Source organism: Ictidomys tridecemlineatus, chromosome 4 (genome assembly GCF_052094955.1).
Source record: "Ictidomys tridecemlineatus isolate mIctTri1 chromosome 4, mIctTri1.hap1, whole genome shotgun sequence".
In the NCBI taxonomy this organism is placed as follows: domain Eukaryota; kingdom Metazoa; phylum Chordata; class Mammalia; order Rodentia; family Sciuridae; genus Ictidomys; species Ictidomys tridecemlineatus.
Window position 1 is genome coordinate 190,549,068 of NC_135480.1, and position 23,270 is coordinate 190,572,337.

General features: G+C 53.8%; 1 long non-coding RNA gene across 1 annotated transcript; it reads left to right on the top strand.

The window, feature by feature from the left end:
- The first annotated feature begins 1,262 nt into the window (after positions 1-1,262).
- LOC144377337 (uncharacterized) lies at positions 1,263-8,117 on the top strand. The gene is made up of 2 exons (XR_013438245.1): positions 1,263-1,782; positions 2,662-8,117. It is a non-coding gene; the product is annotated as an uncharacterized LOC144377337 (long non-coding RNA).
- Positions 8,118-23,270: the final 15,153 nt, after the last annotated feature.

The window sequence follows — 23,270 nt, forward strand, 5'->3', positions numbered from 1 at the left end:
AGCCTAGGAGAGCTGAAGGCCCACTTCCCTGGTGTGCTCACTCCACCTTCTGCCTCCCTCCTCCTGGCTCTGATTCTGAGCAGGGCTTGTGTCTCTACAGACAGGAAAGAGGAGGCAGCACCCCTTAGAGGAGCCAGATCCCCACACACCTGCAAGATGCCTCCAACTTCCCTGCTTGAACCCCTAATCAAGAAGCTGCCCCCATGGATCTGGGCTACCCTCTCAGCTCTGAGGGCTGCCAAGGGCCTGCCTTCTCCTCTGTTTCCTCTTCAAGCCTATTTTTTCCTTCCATAAAACATGGCAATGGTTTCATGCCCCCTTTGATGGGTGAGTGCAAGACAGAATAGGGCAGGTTTTTGGAGTGCCAGGGCCCTGAGTGCCCTGGTGCTGCTGAGAGACTTGTGGTCTTTGTTGCTGCCACCTTGCCACCTTCTTCCTTCCCCAGCATGGGAGGAGGGGGGGCTGCTGGGCTCCTAGGCCTGTCCTGGAGGGGACGCTGGATTCTCTGCACTTCAGCCTCCTTGTCCTTGGCTGCTTAGTTGGGGGGTTTTAGGACCCAGGGCAAAGACCAGACTGATGGCAGGGCAGGGGCTGCTGGGGGCAGGTCTCGGGGAAGCCGGGACCTCTCCCCAGTTCCAGATGTGCTTTGGCCAGTACCAAGAACAGCCCCACCAGTGGCACCCACACTGCATGCACTGAACCCCCCCGACACGCCTCGAGCACGCAAGGCACCTACCAAACATGCATAGCACGCATGCACCCGACTGTATACGGAGCACGCCTCTGACACATATGTCCAGGACAGGTCAGACCACAAACACACACGGGGTCCCAGAAACACTACACTACACACACCGGGAGGAAAGTGTGACCCGATCTCTTTACATCACACCCACATACACCAAATGTCACACAAATGAACCATATTCACACAGGTCATGCACAAGCATGGGTGCACAGGCGTGTGCACACGCACACACACACACACACAGTAGCAAGGAGCCAATACATGAAGCATCTTTTGATTGAGACAATGCATTTCAACAGAAGCTCTGTGAGTTCAGTGATGCCTGACATGATCTGGTATTTCATTCACCCCAATAGCGTCTTCAGACAATTGGAAACCAGCCCTCAAACAAGCTTCCAGTGCATCCCTTATTCTGGTCCCAGGTGGGCGGGGTCTGCTGGATCCAGGCACTGGGGGAGGGGCAGGTGGGCGGGGCTCTGCTGGATGCAGGACCCGGGGGAAGGGGAGACCTGCACAGAGCTCTGAGCTCCTCGGTGCTGTCCTGAAGGACGGTCCTGCAGAGAGGCTTCCCCGCCAGCTCCACCCAGAGGGACAGAGCAGATGGAAAACTGGAGCAAGCCCCATCTTGGGTCAGGGAAGAAATATTCTTTTTTTCCTTCTCTCTAAAAATATGTTCAGGGCTTTTTTAAGCCTTGATGCAATGAAAACCAGCTGTGGCTCCAACACCCCCGCAGCCTGCGCCCAGGGAGAAGGAAAACAAAAACAGGCGCTCAGGCCCAGCAGGGCTGAGCCAGGGCCCCGCCCGCCTGCAGGCACCTCTGGCCCAGTACTGCTCCCAGAGGACATCAAACAGTCCCTGTTTGTTCCCTGTGGCGCGGGCACAGGGCACCGAGGTCACTGGGCCCTTCCTCCCTTCAGGGTGCTGAGGATGATTTGGTGACACGGTGTGCAAGGTGACCGAGAGTGTCCTCCAGCAACCAAGAGGAGGGAGAGGCCAAGTCAGACACGAGGAGCGGGAAGGCTAACGGGAGCAGGTGACATTTGGATGGCCTTAGAGGAAGGAGACAGGGCAGAGTGTTCCGGGAGGAAGGAGCAGATCCACAAAGGCCTGGAGAAGGGGAGAGAGTGGCCAGAATGGAAGAAGGGTGGGAGCCAGGGAGATCGATGGAGATGGAAATTGGGACCCTGGACTCTGGGCAAGATGTTTGTGTGGGATGGGGAGCTATGGAAGGTGCTTGAGCAGGGGAATGGCTGGTCTAGACGCTATTTGGAGGGGAAGGCTGTTGCCCTAGTGGGGCCCAGGGCTTTGCTGGGAAGCCACTCCTTCCAACGGGGCTTTGGTACCTTGGTTCACCCCCAGGCCAAGGCTCTGGAGGATGTAGAGAGGCCCTGGGGGCTTGGGGTGAGGAGATGGCTTCTGGCTCTGACTTGGCTGGTCTCCTGTGTCCTTCCTGGGTTTTACTTTTCCACCTGCAAAGAGCGACCCCAGGCCCTTGCCCCTTCCCTGGAGTGACAGTATTAGGGGCTCACCAGGCCTCCAGGCTGCGGGGCTGCTGGGCAGTGGGGAGGCTGGCCTCCAGACAGGAGGGATTGTCCACTGTCACCCACATGCCAGTGGCCAGCGGGATGGAGACCTCCAGGCAGGAGGCTTCTCTGTGGATTCCTGGCTCCTAGGTCCCCTGAGAGCTGCTTGCTGCAGGGAGGGGCCTGCTTCTCCCTCCTGGGGGAGGAGGTTTAAGTAGAGCTCAGCAAGGGGTCCTTCCTGCCTGTCCTCTCATTTCCTTTAGCACAACCCTGTGAGCGTGGCTTTATTTATTTATTTGGTACCAGGGATTGGACCCAGAACCCAGAGGTGCTTAATCACTGAGCAACATCCCTAGCCCTTTGTTTAAAAATTTTTTTTTTTCATTTAGAGACAACTCGCTGAGTTGCTTAGGGCCTCACTAAGTTGCTGAGGCTGGCATTGAATTTGTGATCCTCCTGCCTCACCTCCTGAACCACTGGGATTACAGGTATATTGCTTGTTTTAGCAAAAGATAAAATTGAGGCTCCAGAGGAGATGGACTCCCCCAGGACCTGCAGCTGGTACAGAGAAGAGCTAGCACGGAACCCTGTCTACCTGCCTCCGGCTGCCTCCTCCACACCTGCTCTCTGCAGCCAGACTTGAGCTCTGAAAGGCCAGGCACATAGCAGGTGCTTAGGAAATGTTCCTGGAATGGAGAGTTTGGGGAGGAATAGAGGCCTCTGCTCCTCATTCACCTCCTTTGCTGGCCACAAGGGCTCCCCTACTTCAGGCAGTCCCCATAGGATGGCCCTTCAACAACCTCCAGTCCCCACATAGTGCCCAAAGGAGGGGATGCAGTCTCCCTGTCTGGGCCTGCTGCCCCAGAAACCCAGCCAGGTGAGTGGCCAGGATGACCACGTGGAGGTAAACAGAGGTGACAGCCAGGAGCTCACCAAGAGCCCCAAGGAGAGGCTGGGAGAGGGGCCACTGGGGATACCAAGGTGCTTAGGGACCCCTGCAAATTTAGAAAAGCACCCCCACACCAATGGCAGACAACTGAAACCCTAATGTGTGATTGTCCTGGACCATGCTTTTTCCACGACCAGCTCTGCTCTTGGCCTTGGTGCTGCTCAGTGTTTTCTGGGGTCTCTGAGTGGTGCCAGCTGCGGCTGGCCCCCTGCCATTGTGGCAGTCTTGCCCCGCATGCGCTACAGGTCCCCAGCCAACTCAGAGCTGTGCCTTCTCTGCCCGAGCCTGGACTTTCCTCCAGATCAAGGCTTTCTCCTCAGCTTGCATTGGGTCCTGAGCCCTCCTTCTGCAGCCTCTCCAAGGCCCCAGCAACCAGGGGCCCCCTGAGAAATAATAACAGCAGCACTAATGTCAATCATGGCTTCGGTAGGTTTTATGGAGCACTAGCTAAGTGCTCCGCAAACTCTACTCTTCTTAATGCTCACAATAGGCCCAGAAAGTAGTCAGCTGTGCAGATCCTGTGACTCCAGGTGACCAGAAGCATGTGGCTCAGTGGAGGACCGACTTCCATGGTGCCAGGCTTGTGCTCACTGAGCCCCCTGGGGATCATCAAAACCTCCAGATGCCCGAGCTCTGCCCAAGGGGTTGTGGCTTCATTCCTCTGGGTGTGGCTTGGGTTTGGGAATTTTTAAAGGGTTCCCAGAAAAGTCTGAATATGCAAACAAGTTTGGGAAGCACCGGTTTTCTGAAGAGAATTTAATGAAGGGACTTTCAAAAACCCCAATGAGCAGCTTTGCTGAGATTTAAATGACCCACAGTGAGTTGCACACGATCAAAATATGCCATTTGATACTTAAAAAAACAAAACAAAACAACTACCTTAACCATTTCAAGTATAGAGTTTCGAAGAGCTAAGTGTGTTCCCATTGTTAGGTGACCAGTCCCCAGAACTCTCCCATCCCGTGACACGGAGAGTCACTAGGACCCACGAAGACTCCCCAACATCCCCCCTTCCAGCCCCACTTTGTCTTTATGACTCTAAATACCTCGCGTGAGTGGAATCAGAGCATTTGTGACTGATTTCACTTAGCACGATGTCCTCGAGGGCCATCCTTGCACGGGGTGACAGGGTTTCCTTCCCTTTCAAAGCTAATATCCCATTTCACCCTCATTCCTTTGCTTGACCCTTGTCTCTCGTGGACATCGAGGCTGCTTCCTCCTCTGGTCGCTGTGGACAATGCTGCTTTGGTCATCGGCTGCAGACATCTCTTGCAGACCTCGCCTTCAATTCCCCTGGGTATACCTTGAAGCGGCACTGCTGGGTCACAGCTAGTCCTCTTTCCAGTTTCTTGGGGACCCACCACACTGTTTGCCAGTGGCTGTGACATTTCCCGGTCCCACCCACAGCGTGCAGAGTTCTGGTCTCCCCCTGTCCTCCTAGCGCTTGTCTTTTCTCTGGACAGCGCCACCTAAGGGGTGTGAAGGGCTGTCTCATGATGGCTTCGGTTTGCATCTCTTTAGTGAGTAGCCATCTTCAGCACCTTCTCGAACGCCCGTTGGCCACCTGTCAATCATCTTTGGGGAAGTAATGAAGGGACTTTTTGCCAGGGGTGGCTATAGGGGATAGTGCCTCACCAGGACCTGCAGCAGCAGGGAGCGGTGTCGGCCTTCAGTTCTGAAGGATCAAGAAGAGGGCTAGGTACCAGCATCGCAGAGCAGGGCCTCCCAGCAGGATGGAGGACCCCGGAGAGGGATGAGGCCACGGCCAGAACAGGGGCCCAGCAGGGGAAGCAGGAAAATTCCCTGACTTTCTCTCTTGCCTGGGTGCGGTGGGCAGGGCAGAGCAGGGCGAGGGAGGGGGGCTGGCGATTACTTTAGGGGGAAGGGAGGCCACTAGAATAACTCGCCAAAGAAGTGTTTGCTCCTGCCTTCATTTTATAGTTGGGAACACTGAATGAAGTTGGCACAGCAAGAAGGTGCACGGACCAAGATTTCGATTCTGGCCAGGGGCTGCCAGCCTGAGGGCGCTAGCCATTAGCTCACACTGCCCCCGGCAGTGGGCGGTGCTTAGAGCTGTGAGGGGCGGGGCAGTGCGCCAGCCCCTCCCTCAGCAAGCTGTTGCTCCACCTCCTCCTCCTTCCTTTTAGAGCTCAGTGGGGCTGAACTTGATCCTGTTCTTGATGGCAGGGGAGGGAACTGCCACCCACCAAAGAGCTCAGCCCCCATGAGGCTCTGACTGTGACTTACTCTGATCAGCTCCTGGAGCCCCCAAATTCTAGAGCTGAAAGAGACCCCCCCCCCAGTTTCTCTGGACCAAATCTCTCATTGTCCAGAGGAGAAACTGAGGTCCAGACTCGTGTCTGGAATAGAACTCAGGCCTCTTTGTGGGCCCCTCCCAGGGTGGCCTGAGCCCCCTCTACTCCCAGGGCCTGTCACATTATGGTCCCCAGGAGACCACAGTCCTGGGTCCTCGTCCATCTATGCAGCCGTTCCCTGGGCTGCTCTTTGTCCCCACTCTCCTGGGTCAGGATGCCCTCTCTAGGTCAAGAAAGAAATTGGGTTGGTGGCCACGTGACCCGCCCTCTGGGAGGAGAGCCTGTTTTCAAGTAGAGGCCCCAAGGACTGCCATGTGTACCAGTGGTCGGGGCAGGGTGGTCACTTTCCTCTGTCCAGTTCCCAACAAGACCCCCTGGGCTTGGAGGGCCTCCATCTGGAGATGCACCTGCAGCCCAGAGGCCCTCTGAAGTTTCCGGAAGAGTCATTGGGTGGGGACTGCCCACAGGAAGGGCTTCTAGCAATACCCAGGGCAGCTGCAGCCTTGCTTTGGAGGTGCTGGATGCTGGTGAGGCCAGGGGCAGGCCGCTCTGAGCCCTTTTCCCGCCCCTTCCCTGGAGTTCTGCTTGGCAACCACCCGTCTGCATTTTTGCAAAGTGAAGTCATCTGCAGATAATGGGTTTTCCGTTCCTGGTGGAGCAGGAGTTCCAGACACGGTGCTCTGGGGGAGGTTCTCGGGACAGCTGATTGTCCATCCCTTAGGTAAGGGGGCGCTGGGCGGACCCCTCCCTGTGACAGCCACTTATGAGGTGTAAATCAGGGCCATTGTCTCAGGGCTCCCAGACTCCCGTGACCAAAACAGCTGAGTTCCCATAGAGGAGCCTCTCCTTACTGCTTTCTTTTGCAGATGGGAGTATCAGACCCAGAGAGCCTGTGACCTTGCCCAAGCTCACACAGCATTTAGAGGCGAAATCTGGACTCACACCATGTGTGATAACATGCCCAACGCTTGGGGATTTTCAATCTCAAAACCACTGACATTTCGGGCTGAAGGGTTTTGTTGGGGGGGGGGGGCTGCTCTGCCCCTTTGGGATGTGCAAAGCAGACCTCCGGGTGCTGGTGGGACCTGGCAGCATCAGATTCCATCATTTCAAATACAGCAGTTGAGGGGGGTGGCAATAGGAGAAGCTGGCAAAAGCCTTTTCATCCAGGAAGAAAGTGACCCTCCTCCTCCGGAGCCCTTTATCCATCGCTGTCAGCAGAAGAGTGTTCTTGAGTGTGAAGCCCGAGGGATGCGCTGTCTGGGGGCCACCTTCACGTCAGACACCTGGGGGATGCTGAGGCACCGGAGGGGGCTTTGAGGGACTGGAGAGGGTCCAGGACCTCCCGCCGGCTAGGAATACTGCTTCCTCTGACCACTGCTCATGGAGCAAAGCTGCTGATTTATTTTCTTGGGGAAATAAAAATAAATACTGGCTTTTGGACTCTCATCCCCAGTCCCATCTGGAAAAAGCAGGCTCATGGAGCTTGGCTGTCTGAGCGCTGAGGGCTGTGTCTGCAGGAATCTGGAGTCACCATGGGCCCTCCAACATCGGAATGGGCACGGCCAACGTTTCCTTTCCTGTTACATGGCTCCTTGGAATGTCTACCCCGGGAGGCAGTCCGTGGGCAGGCGGAATGCAGTGGGAAGAAGCTCTGCCCAGGCCACGGGCCAGCTCGGCTTCGGACTGCTGTGTGACTGGGAGCATTGCTTTGTTCCTCTCTGGGCCTTGATTTCCCTTTCCTGCAGAGTGGGGGAGCAGCAATTCTCAATCTGGCTTCCCTGGACCACCTGCATCAGATCCACTGAAGCAAAGTGTTCAAAATGCACACTCCTGGTTCTTCTCTCAGACCTCCTGAAGTTTTTATGAACTTCCAAGTGACTTGTTGTGGACAACTTTTAGGACCCACAGTGCCCAGGACTCTGAAGTCCCCTCCTTCCAGATGTCCACTTTGAACACCTTATAGTCGTGCAGATTCTCCTCCCGCACCACCACCATAACCGAGTGTGAGGGTCTCGCCTGAGGCGAGAGGGTGAAATTACGTGGTGGGAGAGAAACCGTCTGCTTTCCAGCTCTTGGCAGGGTCCCCGAGGTCTTCGATCCAACTGAAGTCACTGTTAAAGCACTTATTTCTCCGCTGATGAAATTCTAGCTGCTAGTTACAGAGTTTGGTTTCAAAATTGTGCCATTTATTATTTTTGTTGGATCGGCTTGTAAACCGGCGCATAGTCAAACATCATTTATAGCTCATTATTCCACAGAATGCATTTTCCAGATGAGGTCGAGTCCTGCTAAAAACGTGAAGCCCTTCCTTTGTAAAGATGGAAGTCTTTCCCAATGTGTCACCTATTTCTGCCATCCCAAGTGAAGTTCAGGGAGCAAATTTCACTGGTTTTCGTTGCCCCAGGTTGTTGTTGTGAGCTTCAACGATGTGTGCATTGCTGATTTTGAGGACCCCTCCACAGTGTGGTCACTACAGCTGGGCACTGAATGTCCCCCAAGCTGCTAAGTCCTTGTGTCTGTTTTTCAAAGCTTTGCTGTTATTTTTATATTTTTAAAAATCTTTCTTATTTAAAAGGAATCTGCAGTTACATTTCATCACATCCTGGCTCCTTTGGGTGGAAAACCAGTAACCCACACGTGTTAGATTTGTCTGCATTAGAAGAGATGACAAATGGGAAGAGTCTCAGATGAGTCAGGGCAAGGACTTTTGAAAGCCTTTTGCAGCTGGGTTTGTGTATGGGGTGAGGGGGTGTCAGGTTCTCTTTAATTTTAGCCATGCCTGTTTGCGGAGAGTTTCCTGGATGAGCAAAGAATAGACGAGGAATGAAATCAGTTAGTTCCATTTTTCCACGTAACTCATTTACATCCTAGGTGGACTGGGTTTGTTTCTGAAGTAGAGATTTCTTCATTTCCTCCTCAGCCTCACCCTGTTTTTGGAGCAGCTGCTCCACCCCTGGCCCATGACACATGTCACAGGACCCGGCCCACTGGCTGCCTTGAGCCATATGGGCCCCGTCAGACCTTCTGTTAGGAAATTTGCAAATGGGGGGGCTGTATCTGCAGACCAGGGGGCCGAGGTCACTGAGAGCTGCCCACATGAGCTACGGGCAAGCCCAGGGCCAGCCCAGGAGCCAGGTTGTGGAGCTTCCCTGAGCAGAGTGTGCTGTGTGCACGAGTGTGCATGAGTGTGTGTGTGCATTTGTGTGTGCGTGTGTCTGAGGGTGTGTGCATGTGTGCATGTGTGTGCATGTGTGTGCATGTGTGTATGTGTGTGTGCATACGTGTGCGTGTGTGTGCATGTGTGTGTATGTGTGTGTATGTGTGTGTGTGTGTGTGCGTGTGTGTTGGTGGTGGGGAAGACACAAGGGTCCCCAGCCCCTGAGGCAGGGACTGCCCTAATCAAGTAGCTGAAAATCAGGGCAGAGAGAACAGGAAAGGGGACTGTCCCCTCTCTGTGTGGGAGAGTGAGGACCTAAGATGGGGCTGGGGCAGAGACGATGGAGGGTCACCCGGGGATGAGGGGACAGCTAGCTAAGCTGGCCATGCCTGTTCTGCTCGCCTGTCTGCAGGCTCAGAGGACGGGCAGGTCTGTCTCCCTTGCCCCTTCTCTTCTCTCTCCCCCCAACCCTCTATCTGTGCCCCAAGCTCTTCTGCTGGGGGTCTGCAGCCTGGGCAGAGGCAGGTGAGACATCATTTGCTCCAGATCCCTTCCCAGCCCAGCTGCTAGTCACAGTGCCTGGAGTTCTACCACTAGCTCTCCATCTCTGGAAGCGACCTGGACAGGAGTACCTGGCCATGTGTAAATTGTTCATGGTGCGGGGGAGTGATTAGTGGTTCAAGGAGCCTGAGATGAGAAAAATCGCTCCAGGCAACCTATACCCACAACGCAGGCTTGTGGAGATGGCCCAACCTTGCCGCTCTACAGAGGAGGAGACGGAGGATCAGAGAGGTGAGGTCACTTGCCCAGATTCACAGCAAGTCAGGAGCAGGGCTTACCTCTGCCTCCAGAGACCAGGCTCTTTGCTTTAGAGCAACCTGAGCAGGGACAGACAGAATTCTGGAGCCAGGGTTGGGCTGAGGAGGTGGGCGGGCTACAGGATGAATCTGTCCCACAAAACCATCCAGTAGGAAGAATCATGGCTTGGGAATTAGGGCCAAATGACTCCTTATCTTGAACCCCCTCTGGGCTTCCAATTTTGCACCCCCAAAAAGGGCTACACTGGATGAACTGAGCAATCCCAGAGTGCTCTGTGGCCTGAGAGTGGCCCAGCCAGGGATCTGTAGCAACAGATAACTGTCCACCCCTGGTCCAGATTCCAGGTGACCAGGCCGTCGCACAACAGACTCTGCAGCTTGACCACCCGGCTTCAAATTCCTCTGCTCCACCCAAGGAGGGGAAAACAACTGTTTCTGCCTCGGTTTCCTCATCTGTGAGATGGGGCTAATAAGAGCATCGACCTCACAGGAAGGACTAAGTGGATATCTCAACTTAGTGGGCAGTGCCTGGCACCTCGTCAATGCTCGATGTGTTTTAATAATCACCATCGTTCCCCACGCTGCGGCACTCCTCGGGTAAGAAAGTCTAAGCTTCCTGACTGTGCACATCTTCCTCTTCCCAGCCACAGCGGCAGCCCTGGGACCCAGCAGCTGGCCCCTGGGGGCTTGTTTCCTGGGCAGAGTGAGTCCATGATCACTCAGACATGACACATGGCCTGGCCTCCCCCACCCAGACCGCAGGCAGCCAGTCCTCAGCTAAAAATACCCTTTCATGAATGGAGCAGGGAGGCCGATCTGGGGCCCACAATCAGCGCTCACGTTCTAGCCTAGCCCCCGCTCTCCACCCCAGCAGCGCCCCTCCTCTACGCCACTGCTGTGGGGGACACTCACACTGCTTGGGGGGGGGGGGTTGCAGAGAGGGACACTGCGGAGGGGGAGGGTGCCCAGTGAGTCCCAATTCCACCACCGAGTGTGACCGGAATTAAATTCCCCGTTGGGTGGAGGAAACAGGTGTTTGCAGAGTTTCCGGTGAGAGGGTAGAGTTAAGCCCAGCTCTGCTCTGAGCCTCCTCTGTGGTCTCTCCTCCTCAGTGTCTCCTCTGTCCCTGAGGCATGGGGTGTGGCCACCTCCTGAGGACCAGAACTGAAGCTGGGCTGGGGACGCCCCAAGGGTCACGAGGTAGAGGATCAGGTCTGGGGTGGGCAGATAGACCCACAGGACGATACAGCAGAAGCCAAGGTGGGATCAGGTTGAAGGAGCCCCTCTCACTGCGCCTCTGGGTTCTTCCTCCCCCTGCTAGACTGCCTGGTGCCCTCGGGATGTGACCTGGGAGCAGCCGGGAGTGGGGAGAAGGTGGCAGGGCAGGGGCTCATGTGTCCTGTCGAACTTTCCAGGACTCGGACCGCTGGGCTGTGTGTCCCTGACTAGACCTAGACCGGAAGCTCTCAGAGGGCAGAGCTGGGGAACAGATGACCAGGTGGGACATGGGATGGGGACAGTGGGGGCCGGGGGCATGGAGAAGAGTTAAGGTCCAACACACCCCACTCAGGGCCTCTTGGGCCCCTTGTCCTGGAGACCCTTCTGAGCTCAGAAATCACTGTTCCTCCCTGACCCTCAGCGACTTCGCCTCGGGCCAGAGCCAGACCAGCAGGTAGGGTGGGCCAGGGCGGAAAGTCTCCTCCTGCCAGGTCCCACCTGGGCGCACCGCGGAGAGTCAGGGCTTTCCAGGATCTAGGAAGTCGAGGCTTACAGGAGTTTGAGAACCAGGGAAACTTTGGAATTCTTAGGATCTTTGTAAGTCTTGACATCTTGGAAATTTTAGAATCTTTGGAATCTTAAAATCTGGAGAACTTTCAGCCCTTGGGGCTCTTTTGGCTTTTTGGAATGTTGGGGATTTAAGTTTGGGGCTCCTTGGACCCGTGAGTGGCAGGTGTCCCCGTGGTGTGGAGGCAAACATTTGTCAGCCCTTCTGACCCCTTGATTTCAAATCTCTTGATTTTATAAAGTTTTTTTTTAAATTTCAGATTTAAAAGTGAAATGGTATCGATGATTTTAAATGTTGATGCTGGGTTCCTCAAACAAATGACAGCGTCTGTTCATCTACTGGATTCTTAAATTTCCAGTTTTTTGATTTTTTTTTTTAATGACAACTTCTGCCTCTCCTGTCAGAGATTCACCAAATGCACGTCCTGAGAAGAGATGCAGCGGTCACTCATTTTTGCAGATGTGTCAGCATTTCTCAGGATCCTGTAGTGGTTCAGAGTCTGACCTGGGCATGGCGGTCCCCGGATCTGAGTGGTGGTCCCCAGCAGCCCTGTTCTTGGTTGCTGGTGCCTACTCTGGCAAAGGATTTTCCATGCCTTTCTACTGAGCGTCCCCTCTGTTCCAGCTTCCCTCTCTGCAAAATGGGGCTGGGGGTGCCTGACCCAGGCGAGGCCCCATGCCGGGAGCGTGAGACCTGTGTGAGGAGCAGAGATGCCGTCAGATTGCTTCCAGCAACAAGGAGGAAATGAGGAAAACATTTCCTGCCGCAGCTCGGCCAGGGCTGGTGGAGTGTGGAAAACCCTCCCAAGTGGAAATGTTCCCAGTCCAAGGTCCAGGAGAATTTGTCTCCTCCAATCCTGCTCTGAAGCTCCCCTGCTCCTGCTTCTATTGTGGTTCAAACATGAGGTGTCCCCCAAATGCTCATGTGAGACCGTGCAAGAAGGTTCAGAGGTGAAAGGATTCATGATGAGAGTTGGAATCCAATCAGTGGATGGATCCATTGGGACAGATTAACTGGGTGGTAACTGTGGTAGGTGAGATCGGAGGAGGAGGGTCACTGGGGGTGTGTCTTTGGGGTTTATGTTTTGTCCTTGGTGAGCGGAGCTCCCTCTGCCTCCTGGTACCATGTCCTGAGCTGCCTTCCTCCACCACAGCCTTCCACCATCATGCTCTGCCTCACCTCGGGCCTGGAGCCACGGAGCTGGCCGTCTGTGGACTGAGACCTGAAACTGTGAGGACCAAACAGATTTCCTCCTCTAGGAGAGAAACACCTAACCTTGTTAGGTTTGGGGGTCACAGTAGTGGAAAAGCTGACTCAAGAGCTTCCCACCCCGTCCACCTCTTCTTCCACTGGGGCGGGCTTCCCCTCCTGTCTGTCCCATACCTTCTGCCTCCGGTGGCCTCTGTCCCATTTCCTGTGAGCTCCCGGCTTCCGCTGCCCCAGCGGTCCCTCGTTTCCCTTGGCCTTTCTGGTGTGTCTCACAGTCTTGGCCCTCACTCCTGACTTCTCAACATACTCGCGGTGTCCCCCCAGTAGAGGACCCTCCCCCATAGGAGAGGCCATGGTTGAAATGGGCTCCCGTATCTGATCTCTGGCTCTCCAACACCCACGGGTGTCCAACCACCCAGCTCAAGTCTGACACCGTCTCCCGTTGTTTGTGGAGACCCCACAGGCTGAGGGCTGAGTCCCACAGACTGACCCACTTCTACACCAGGCACAAGTCCAGGACCCACCTGTACCTCTGATGGACTCTCTCTGAATTTGGGATTCCCCCGCCCTGTGCCCCTTAGGCACACTCCGTGGTTTCCCTGCATAATCCTGCGCATCAGTGCTTCTGGTGACAGACTTAATCTGCATGATTATTTCATAAATTGCCAGAATGTGTGCTCCAGGAGGGCAGGGGTCAGACCTTAGTTTTGTTCAGCACCGTACAGTTGCACCAAGGATATCAACCCCAGCTTGATACTGAATGAATGGATGTCGTTGAGTCTGATGATGACAATATAGAAAGCTTACAGGTAAGAGGGAGGTAATCCAGGTGCCAGGTGCCTACCTGTGGTCCCCACTGCTTAGGAGGTGAGGCAGGAGGACAGCTTGAGCCCAGAAGTCTAAGGCCAGCCAGGGCAACATAGCAAGATCTTATCTCTTAAAAAAAAAGAAAGGAATGAATTAGAAAAATAGAAACAACCTGAATATTTGATAATATCCTGTTGAAAATACATTATATAGTGATCTATGATGAAATTTTCATGACCCTTAAAATCCATTTAAGAGCACATTCATGCCCAGCATTAGTCAACAGGGAAATGCAAATCAAAACCACAATGAGGTATCACTTTGCACTCACGAGGATGGTTATAATTTAAAAAAAGAAGGGAAAATAACCAGTCTTGGTGAGGATGTGGAGAAATTGGAATCGCCCTTCATTGCTGGTAGGAATGTGAAATTGTGCAGCCACTGTGGAAAACAGTCTGGCTGCTCCTCAGAAAGCTAAACATAGACTCCCCACAAGACCCAGAAATTCCACTCCCCGCTACAGACCTGAGGGGTGTGAGAACATGTTCACACGGAAACTTGCACATGAACGTTCACAGCAGTGTCATTCAAAACTGGTAACAAGGAGAGAAAACTCAAATGTGCTTCATATACGCATAAAAACAAAATGTGGCCTATCCACACGGCTGACCAACGGACCAGTTCAGGGCACAGCACGGACGGACCTTGAAGACACGATGCTAAGTGAAAGAAGCCTGTCACAAAGGGCCATATGCGTGATCCCCAGGACCTGTCCAGAGTCATAAGTGCACAGATTTGTCAGAGGACATGGAATAGTGGTCGCTGGTGACCAAGGGAGGAGGACTTAGCATTGACTAGTAATCAATAGAGGTTTCTCTTGAGGGTGTTGGAAAGGTCCCAGAATTGATAGCATCGTTGTTGGACAACACAGAGACTACACTACAAGCCAGGCATCTTGGGTCCAGGCATCTTGCTGGGCATTTGGCTTTTGGAGTCTACAAATACAGTTTACAATGGTGACTTTTTTATGCTACACGAATTACACGTGTGTCCTATGATGGAGCAGGGGGCAGGGGAAATATGGGTGGGTGCAGAACAAAGACACAAATTATCTTTATAAATGATCCAGCTGAATATGTGGACGGGAGACAAAACTTTAGAATTAGGGGCCACTTTCATTATTTTTCTCCTATGCCTTTTTGAATTTTCTATAAAGAATATATATTACCTTATTCATTTAAAATAGGATTTAGGGGTTTAGCTCAGCGCTAGAGCTTAGGCTTAGCACGCTCTGGGCCCTGGGTTCAACCCTTGGTGCCAAAATAAATAAATTAATTAAAAATAAAATTTAAATATTCTATTCCTTGCTACCTAAAAAAATGCTTTTCTCACCACCAGTCCAGGCAGTCTTCAGTGGCCTCGTGGCCACAAGCAGGGCAGGGGTGCTGAGCACTGTGTGCTGGCCTGTTTGGACAATGGGTATCAATAGACAATAGGTCTCATTTCCCAAGTGGCCATGAGCTGGGCGCTGACCACAGATTTGCAGAGGAAATGGCAGAGAATGCACCGCGCAGGAGTAGGAAATGCGGGGGAAGGGGAAGGAGGGACGTGAGCAGTTTCCTTGGAAAAAGCTTTGGGGGGTGGGCCGTGGGCAGCCCCCTCCTTCAGCTGACCCGTGTTCCTGAGGCTGGGGCCCACTGGGGGCTGAGAAAGCTCCAGTGTCGGGGAGGGAGGGGGGGCTGAGCCCTGAGGAGCAATCCCCCCCAGAGAGCGCGTGGACCAGGAGAGCTCACCTCCAGCTCCTGCCCCAGAGAATCTTCTGGAAGGGGGGTTTTCATGCAGGGCTGGGGGGCTCTGGGTGGGAGGGCAGCTGCCCAGCCCTGAGCTTCATACACCATGAACCTGCCTGAGAGAAAGTCAGTTGCAGACAGAGTGAACCAGGGGGAAGAACTTTCCAGGGCCTTTCCTTAGCTCCTCCTTCCCCTGCTGATAGAACCCTGCTGGCTGGAAACTTCAGCTCCCAGTGTGGGGCCTGCGGAGGGACAGAGGCTTCCTGTCCCTATTTCTGAACCAGAAAATTCTGCATGGGCCGGGACATTCTCATGCTCCCAGCAAACTGTTTGCCATTTAAGGGGACTGTCACTACGATCACTGAGGATAAAAGGCCCTCCTTGCCAGAGTCACCCCAGTGACTATATGTTAAAGAGACACATGAGTCCAGCTGTGTGTGTGTGTGTGTGTGTGTGGTTTTGACATAATCAGTCTGTGCTCTCCACGTGCTTGTTCCCATTGCTCAATTTCTGTACCCTCTGACATTGCCAGACATTGGGCAAACCAAGGTTTGCCTCGTTTAACCTCAGAAAAGATCCTCGAGGCGGGCTACCTCCTCAGGATCCAGCCGAGAAACCGAAGTCCAGCTGGTTAGATTGCACGTCTTCAGAGCTGGTAAGTGGCAGGTCTGCCTCGCGCCTGTTTCCTATGAGGTGGGATGCTGCGCTTTCCTCGCAGGGTGACCTTAAGGTCCCTCCACGGAGGGGTGGCAGTGCCCTGCACATTGTAGGAGGTGGAGTCCAGGCGCGCACCACCGCTGAACCAGCTGCTGCTCTGTCCTGGGGTGGAACTGGAGCTGTGGGTCTGGCCTGCTGGGCCCTCCCGTTGGGTCCAGGCATCTTGCTGGGCATTTGGCTTTTGGAGTCTAGAAATCCTCCCTCGTGCCCCTGGACCCCACTTCTCTGGGCAGCTGACAGCAGAAATCCCCACAGCCAGGCTGGAGAGGTCTCTCGTTCTGGGGTGGGGGGGATTCCTGTAGCTGCCAGGACAAGGTCTGGCCGGCTCAGCCTTTCCTGGGCAGGGCTCTGCGTTAACCTCACTTGACGTCGATGTCTCTGGTTACTGGGAACCAGGCAAAAATCCGCCGATTCCTCAAAATGTGAGAGGTTGAGGTTTCCTCTGCTGGACTCTGCCTGGCTGCCCGCTGGTCTGTGCCAGGGATCTAGGGAACTGGGTTTGCAGAAATCTGGAGTAGGGTGCAAAACAGGGCCTTTGTCCCCAGCTCTGAGCCTCGTGGAAGGAGAGCTTCAGCCTCCACACTGGGAAGAAAGTTCTCCTCAACACCCAGGCCTGTGTTCTGGCCTTACTTGCTGTGTGATCTCAGCCACAGTTCTTTGCCTCTCTGGTCTTAGTTCTCCACCCAGTGTGTGTATGTGTGTGTTCATGGTCTGAATGAGTGTGTGTGACAGATGGAGGCTTTGGAAATGCGGGGACTGCTTTAGGTTGATGAAGTTGGGGTGCTGTTGGCATTTAGCACGGGGAAGTCAGGGATTTGAAGTGACCTGCAATGCCAAGGGTCCCTCCCTGAGAAATTCTCGGCAGGCTTATTTCTGAGGTCAGTGGCTTTTGACATTTCAGGATTGTTGTTGGGGAAAGAAAGCTCATTGCTTTAATCTGAAGAAAACTTTTCTTATGCTGATGTGGCTACCATCACTTGAGGCCACTGAATACCAGGCTTAGGGGACAAGGGCTCTCTGGAAGAAGCCCCTCCAAGGCCCGCTGCCCTGGGAGGAGGTGGGACCAGTTCCTTGAGAGGCTCCTCCTTGGGGACTGTGAGATGGGGTGGCAAGTGGGAGGGGGCAGAACACTCCTGGGAGGGGCCTGGGGTGGGGGCGGGGCCAGCGGAGCGAGGAGGCTGTGGCCCTGGACGCCAGGGCCACTGAGGCCCAGCGTGCAGAGAAGGTCCCCGGAGGGCGGGCCCGGACAAGGGATGCTTGGAGAACGGGGCGCCCAGCGCACGATGCGAAGTCGTTCTGCGGCCTCTGCGTGGGCTGGGGCCCTTGGTGCAGTCCAGGTCCCCCGCAGATGCCCTGGGAGAGCGGGGTTTCCTGGAAACCGGGAAGGGCCCGAAGGTTCAGCTCAGTCGACCACCGAGGAACCGACAGCGCTGCAGGGCGCTCGATGACCCGCAGCTGATGTCACCTGGGGAGGCAGTGCAGGACCGGGGCCGGGGATGGGCAGCCCTGGAATAGTGAAGAGTGACGCTGGTGCTGCAGGTCAGAGCAGCGGGCTCCCGGGTCAGGGGCCCGGGGCCAGCCCTGCTGCCCTCTCTGCTTGGGTGGCCCTGGAGAGCTGCCCGGGGCTGGCCTCCCCCGCTGCCAACAGGGTGTTTCCTTCAAGGTCTGGTGAGGATGAATAAGGTCACTCATTTCAGGCACCGGACACAACTCCTACCGGTTTCCCTGTTGCTATCAGAGATCCTGACAAGGGTGATTCTCTGCGAGCCCCAGGGGCAGGGAGACATCTGGGTTTTATGCCCTTTCTCTCATCAAATCCTCACACCTGCCCCATTGCACAGATGGAGGAACAGAGGCTCAGAGAGGTGCAGTGTCTTGCTTGAGAGCACACAGCTCCCAAGCACTGGAGTCAGGGTTTGACCTCAGGTCCCTCTGACCCCATAGCTCCCCTCTCTCTGTGGCTCCAGGCCAACTCCAGAGTCATTGACTAGGGGAGATGCCCTGACAGGTAATGAGTGTGTGTCCCTGGGGAACCTGGAAGAGGACGTCTGTTCTGGGCAGGAGCACGAGGCTGCCTCGCTCTAGGATTCCACCTGACGACGGGGTTCCAGAAAGGCTGTTGGGACTCCTGGTCTCCTTCCAGGCCTGGTCCTGGGCCTTGGGGCCAGGAGGTGTTCAGAAGTCTAGCAGACTTGTGGGCTCCGCACCACCCTGACTCTAGGAAGGGTGTGCTGTGTGTGTGTGCGTGTGTGCGAGCGTGACTGACACCACTTTGCTTCTTCACCAGGCCCTGCTGCCACCCCACCGGGAGCAGTCTACCCTCAAGGTCAAGATCCTGACTCGGGCCATGGTGACAGAGGAAGCCTGGAGGCTTGCTGACCACCAGGCCCTGGCACTCTTTATGCAGGAAAGCCTGGTCCTTGTATCCCTCAGGGCGGGCGAGAGGGGACCCTGCCTCAGGAGGGGGGCAGCAGATCCCCACTGGTGGGCCCCAGGGCCGGGAGGGGCAGGTGGCAGCCAGGAGTCAATCGGCAATGCCCGCGGTTGGCTGGTGAGCTTCTCTCCCTCCATCTGTCAGGAAGGGGCCTGGGGCCACCTTCCTGCTCAGCAGCCGGCTGGCCGTGGGGAGGGTCCTGGATGTCTGGGTCTGGTTCCTTGGAATTCCCCGCGGAAGGCCTGAGCATTCCCCTAGAAGGCCTGGCGGGAGAGGGGCTGTCACATCAAAGCAAAGGAAAGCAAGCCCGCCGACATTTCCGGAAGGTACCCAGAAGACAAAGCAGCTGGACCTGGAACAAGAGGGGTGCAGGGTGGACACTTGGTTCAAAGAGGAAGCAATGGCGGGACCCCCTGGCTCCAAGGGGGGTTTGGCCTGAGGTGTGAACAGGGTGGTCAAGGCTTGCAGGAGTCCCACACCCTGAACAGAAAGCAGGAGGCCAGGGGAAGGGGAGCCTTAGGATCAGCCCTGCAGTTCCACATTCCTGGGCTGCAATGGGCATCTGGGCAGTGGGCACAGGTTTCTGTTCCCCAGAAACTGGTAGCACATTGTAGAAGAGAGACTCTGAAAACTGAAGTCAAAAGACAAAAATAAACAAATAAATAAATAATAAAAAACTTAAAAAATTGTCAAGTTCAAATCCAGGATGGAGTGTTGATGAGCCCTTTGCATGCATGGCATCCTGGGATGAATGGATGCAATCTCCTATTTTGTGGAGGGGGCCTGTGGGCTCAGAGAGGTTGCATTGCTTTCCCAGGGCCACACAGCTATTAGCAGTGGTTTTTGGTGTTTTTTTGTTTTGTTTTTTTCTGTTGCAGCACAGATGCCCATGAGAGGTGCCCAAGATGGAAGATTTGCTCATCCTTTCTCTGTGCCAGGAGCTGGGCTACAGGGTGCCAGAACCAGAGGCCAGCCCCCAACCTCTCTAGGCCAGTTTGGAGAGGAATATCTGCAGCTGGGAGCTTCATGTTCACAGACCCCATCAGGGTTCCTGCAGGCCGTGGGGCAGTCAGGCAGGAATGCAGGGCCTGGAGGAGGGGGGACTCAGAGGTACTCCAGGTTCAAGGCTCTCTGGGAGAAGGGTGGCCAGGCCAGAGGAGGACAGACGTCCCCAAACCCAGGACCAGCCACAGGAGGGAAGTTCACGTGGCTGAAGACTTTCAAGGCACCCAGTGAACTTTGCTTTCGTGGGCAGGGTGGTAAAGTGGTTAGGGACACTGGCTTTGGAATGAGGCAGATCTGAACCCCAATCCAGTCCCAGCTCGGTGTAACTTTCAGCAAATGATTTGCCCTCCGTTTCCCCAAGAATAACAGTAGTGTCCTCGTGGGGATGCTACCTGGGAAGCATTTTGGCCAAGAACTTGGAGCATCCGAGGCCCTCCGTGTCCAGTGTGGGATGAGACAAGTCCCTCTTGCCTAATCTGGGTGGCTTCCCCGGCCTCGGTTTCCCCCAGATAACAGGACAGCAGCCCCGAGAGGCCAGGGCTCTGCCTGACTCCAGGCAGCCGCAGGCCAGGCCCTGTCCCCACGGGGATCAAGTTTCCAGCCCCTTCAGTGGAGCCAGATAAACACAGGGGCGACAGCGCGGCTCCCTGCGCCGCCCGCTAACAACCAGATTCCAAAGCCACCGCAGCCACGGCTGCCCACTCTGATTGCATCTGGCTCCAGCGTCCCAGGCCCCGCTGCTGTCACCCTCATGGGACCCTAGGGTTGGGGGGGGGGCCGCTGCGAGCCAGGTTCGCCACGGGGGCGGGGCAGCCCCGCAGCCCCTCCCACAGCAGATGTCTTATCTCTGCCCCCTCCAGCTGCCCTCTCCTCCCCACATGGTGACGTCACTGGGCCAATAAAGCTTCTGACTGACAGAGTCCAGGACACCAAGTGGACCCTCCCACAGCTCCCGCATTCTTTGCATCTTAATTCTCTGAGATCAAGGCCAGTGGCCTCCACTTTATAACCTCTATATTCAATTCTCTGGCTTTTCACTTTCCAGGAGAAATCAGCGTGCATTTGCCAGGCACAGCTATGTACTGGGCAAACATGAGCAAGACACCGATGTCCTCAAGAGTTTATCATTTCTGCTGGTGAACTCCTATCCACCCTCCAAAACCCAGTTCAAATACCCTTTCCCGCCCCTCCCTGCTACTTGTCTCAGATGACTCCATCATGGGTCTCTCAGCAGATGGAGATGGGGTGGGGAGGACAGTCATGCTCCTTCCCTCTTGAGGACCTTCACTGGGCGCTACTCCCTCTGCCCCCTCCCACCCACCATTCCTGAGCAGCCAATGCTCATCCTCCAGGTCTGGGCTCAGGGCACCTCCCAGGAGCACAGAGGCCCCGGGAGTTACCCTCAGGCATTATTGTGGTCCGTGATGCAGACATTTACAGCCTGCGGATTGGATTCCTGTTTCCCTTCCTGGAATGTAAATCCTGGAGGGGCAGAATGTGTGGTTTCTATTGTCCTTGGGCCTTGTGGGGGACCTCAGTGCACCTGTGGAGGAGCCCCCCAGTCCCGCACTCTGCCGAGGTTTCCCAGGCCTGAGTCCCTTCCTGCCTCCGCTGCGCATCTCACCACACATTCTTTCTTGTTTTACTCTGTTTACAGTATTTTTATTCTGGAATGTTTTATATTGAGAGAAAAGTGCATAAAATATGTCTTTGTTTAACAAACAAATTTAAAGCAAACACTTGCGTACCCAGATCCCATGTAGACTATTACCAGCTACAGGAGTCCCCAGTATGCCCTTCTCCCCCTGCAAAACCTAGCCATGATCTTGATTTTTGATCATTTTCCTGATTGCTATTGACATGGATAGTCCTAAACCCAGAGTTTACTTTTTATTTTATTTATTTATTTATTTATTCATTTTGGTACTGGGGATCGAACCCAGGGGTGCTTAACCACTGAGCCACATCCCCAGCCCTGTTGTGTATTTCATTTAGAGACAGGGTCTCTAAATGAAATACACAACAGGAGGGTGGATAGGAGTTCACCAGCAGAAATGATAAACTCAGGTCCTCACCAGGTTGCCGAGGCTGGCTTTGAACTTGTGATCCTCCTGCCTCAGCCTCCGGAGCCTCTGGGATTATAGACATGAGCCACCGCACCTGGTTCTTTTGTCCATTTTTTGAAATTTGGGTGTACAGGATTGTACCGTGTGTACTTTGTGTGTTTGGCCCCTTTACCAGATGTCGTTTGTGATTCCCACCCAGTTGGAGCATAGAATTGCGGTTCACTCCTTTCCTGTGCCATATGTTACTCTGTTGCATGACGGCATTTATTTATCTGTTCTCCTGCTGGTGGACATCCAGCCATGCTGCTCTGAACTCTTTTGTCTCTTAGGGCACGTGTGCACTCAGATTTTAGGACATATATTTAGGGTAGAATTTTTGGATCAGAGAGTATGCATTCCATTGTTTTAAATAAATAACGCCAAAATATTTTCTAAAGAGAAGTGCCCTTGAAGGGACCCGGTCTCCTCCTCTTTTTCTTCTTTTGCTTCCTGGTCATGTGATGCACCACCGTGGGCTCCTGCCTTGGTGTGCTGCCTCACCACCGGCCCAAGCAACAGGGTCAATCTGTCATGGGTTGGAACCTCCAAAACTCTGAGTCAAGAGAAACCTTTGCTCTTTGTAAGTTGATTGTTTCAGGTGTTTGTTACTGTGACAGAGAGCTGACACGGCACCCTCTCAATGCCTCTGCCCTGCCGCCGTCAACCCTGATCTGCTTTCTGTCCCGACAGAGTTGCCGTGCCTCTTTTACAGTTTCATCTCAATGGCACCACGCCGGTGGGTAATGTTTTGCATCTGGCTTCTTTACTCAGTAAATTGTTTTGAGATTCGCCCATGTGTGTCCTATTAGTGTGTTGGTTTTGACTGTGGAGTGGTAATGCATTGTATGGATGTCCCACACTTTGTTTATACAGTCACCGGTTGATGGACATTGGATTATTTCCAGTTTGGGGGTAGCACGGTTAAAGCTACTGTCAACCTTCACCTACAGGTCTTTATGGGGACTTGTGTAGGAGTGGTTATGTGGTGATGATACGCCTAACTTAATAAGCTATTTTCAAAGTGTCATTTTCTATCTCCGCAGTTGCTATGAGAGTTCTGTTTGCTCCGCCTCCTTGCCCACATCTGGAACTCTCAGCCAACTTAATTTTAGCCCTTCTGGTGTGTGGACGCTGGCATCTCATTATCTGTTTGCTTATTTGTTACCAGGGACTAACCCCAGGGGTGCTTAACCACTGAGCCACATCCTCAGCCTCTTTTTATATTTTATTTAGAGGGAGGGTCTTGCTGAATTGCTCAGGGCCTTGGAATATTGATCTCATATCCTGCTAAACTTACATATTAGTAAACCTACATATTAGTTCTAATAGCTTTTTATTAGAATCCTTAGGGGTTTCCATATCTATACTTATTAGTTTTGGAGGGTCTTTTTTTTTCAAATAAAGACCATTTTACTTCTTATCTTCCAATATATACATATTTATTTCCTTTTCTTGCCTTATCACACTGGTTAGTCTCTTGTACGGTGCGGAATCAAAGCAGCGAGAGTGGGCACTTCATTTGTTCCCAGATTCAGGCTTCTCCAGGAAGGAGGATTTAGCCCTAAGTTCCCCCTAGATCTCCTTTACTGAATTGAAGAATTTCCATTTTTTTTTGTTTGCTAAGAGTTTCTTTTTAAGTATTTATTTTTTAGTTGTAGTTGGACACAATACCTTTATTTATTTATACGAGGGGCTGAGGTTTAAACCCAGGGCCTCATACATGCTAGGCAAGCGTTCTACCACTGAGCCCCAGCCCCAGCCCTGCTGAGAGTTTTAAATCATGCACAAGTGTTGAATTTTGCCATTTTTTTTCTGAATTGGTTGAAATGCTCATGTGGTTTTTCCTCCTTTATTCTGTCAATATTGTGAATAATGTTAATTGATTTTCAAATGTTACACCAAT